Source organism: Pristiophorus japonicus, unplaced genomic scaffold (assembly GCF_044704955.1).
Source record: "Pristiophorus japonicus isolate sPriJap1 unplaced genomic scaffold, sPriJap1.hap1 HAP1_SCAFFOLD_282, whole genome shotgun sequence".
Classification (NCBI taxonomy): domain Eukaryota; kingdom Metazoa; phylum Chordata; class Chondrichthyes; family Pristiophoridae; genus Pristiophorus; species Pristiophorus japonicus.
This window is the reverse complement of record NW_027252582.1, coordinates 787,640-789,809: the sequence shown is the minus strand read 5'-3', so window position 1 is coordinate 789,809 and position 2,170 is coordinate 787,640. Positions and strand designations below refer to the sequence as shown.

General features: G+C 43.2%; 1 pseudogene; it reads right to left on the bottom strand.

Moving 5' to 3' along the window:
- Positions 1–862: 862 nt before the first annotated feature.
- Positions 863–1,235, bottom strand: LOC139247692 (histone H2A type 1-H-like; annotated as a pseudogene).
- Positions 1,236–2,170: the final 935 nt, after the last annotated feature.

Below are 2,170 nucleotides of genomic sequence, written 5' to 3'. Positions count from 1 at the left end.
CTCTGATACTATGTGACAGGTGGGTGTTGGATAGATGCTGCCTCTCTCATTCTCTGATACTATGTGACAGGTGAGTGTTAGATAGATACTGCCTCTCTCATTCTTTGAATCGATATGACAGATTCTGATTGCCAAATGAGTGTATGATAGATATTGACACTTTCAATCCCCGGTGCAGTTTCAGTTTGGGACTGACTGGTTATTATAGGACAGATTCTGCTACTTTCACTATCTGGTCCATTGACAGATAAATATAGAAAACATATGTTTGGTGTCTGGTACAGGAGTGTGGATTTTACACTGTATTTGTCCTTTTCTGGCATCTGAATGTGGCGTATCTCTGTATCTGTCAGTGTCTGATATTAGAGTGTTGGTTTTATTCTGAACCTGCCAATTTCTGCTAATTGCGTGCTGGTTTCAGTATATCTCAATGCTTGGTGTCTGAGTGTGTGGTTTACTCTGTATCAGTCCATCGCTAGGATATAAATCTGGGCTCTACGCTATACCCGTCACTCTCTATTGTGTTCGGATCGTTTTACTCTGTACCGATCAATTTCTAAACTCAGTATTCGTTTCAGCTTCCAACTATCAATTTCTCTTCTGTAAGAGAGGCTTTATTCTGAATCTGTCAGCATCAGGCATTGTAGGCAGTGTCGGTGGAAACCATGAAATTACTAATATTGCCAGATACATTTAATGGGCAAAATTGTAGCAAATGGATTTCAACATAAAATTTAGGAACTAACATGATAAGTTTGATCTGGGATAATTGTGATCCATAGAATATTATGAAGCCCTTTCACAGATACTGTGAGTGGCTCTGAAAAGTGCCTTTGAATTATTAAATTAAATCCCGTCTGTTTTACTTGCTCTTGGACGCACTGATGGTTTTCTTGGGCAGCAGCACAGCCTTGATATTAGGCAGCACCCTGCCCTGAGCGATGGTCACCTTTCCTAGCATCCTCGTTGCGATGGCCAACTGCAGGTGTCTGGGAATGGTGGGGGTCTTCTTGTTGGCATGGGCCGCGTTGCCGGCCAGCTGCAGGATTTCAGCCGGTCAGATACTTGAACACAGCAGCCGTGCAGACTCGGTCTCCAGCACCCATACTCTCAGCATAGTTCCCCTTCCGCAGAAGCCTGTGAACACGGCCCACAGGGAACTGCAGTCCAGCCCGGGAGGAGCGAAACTTGGCCTTGGCCCGAGCTTTACCACCGGTTTTTCCTCTTCGCGACATTTCCACCATCCACATGTTCAGAGAAAGAATGAGAAACTCCTCCACATCTGCCTTTCTTATACCTCTGGAGGAATGTAGGGAGCGAACTTGTAATTGGTCCGCTCTGTGGTGAATTTCATTGGTCTTTTCCGAAGTCCAATCAGAACGTGTTTAGCCCGCCAGTGAAAATTACTCTCCACAAAATTCAGTCCTCCAAAGATTTAGAAATACAAAAATAGCCCCAATAATTGTTAAAATTGCGGATTATTTTAGTAACTTCACTATTAGCCAAATTTTCCAAACACTTTTTGCTTACTTTTGTCGTAATCCATATTTCCATTGCATATTCCAGGCTGTTACTTTCAGCATTAAATTCGGGTACTATTTAAAACTGTCTGCAATGGACGGGAATCAATCCCCACTGATTCTGTAACGGGACACATTGCATCTCAATCTTTGTAAAACTGAAGATTCATAGATTATCGATCGATCCCCCGCACAGGCGGCAATGAGACAAGAACTGGGAGTCGCTCTGTGAAAAGAGAAGAGGCACAGAGCATTAAAACTGCCGTGTTCTGGTCTCTGTAAGAACTCCCATTCTGGGTTGTTACACTCGGATTCTAGGAATAATAAACGGTTTGATCCCTTAGTAGAATTCTTTTTGAATTGAAAAGTGCGCCAGAGAGAACGAGGTGGCTATAGTCGGAGTCTCACCCCGAAAATGGAGTATGAGAAGAAGCTTGCAGGGAACATTAAGACGGATTGCAAACGCTTCTATAGATATGTAAAGAGAAAAAGGTTAGTAAAGACAAACGTAGGTCCCCTGCAGTCAGAATCAGGGGAAGTCATAACTGGGAACAAAGAAATGGCGGACCAATTGAACAAGTACTTTGGTTCGGTATTCACTGAGGAGGACACTACAACATTCTTGATATAAGAAGGGTCAGAGCTTCTAG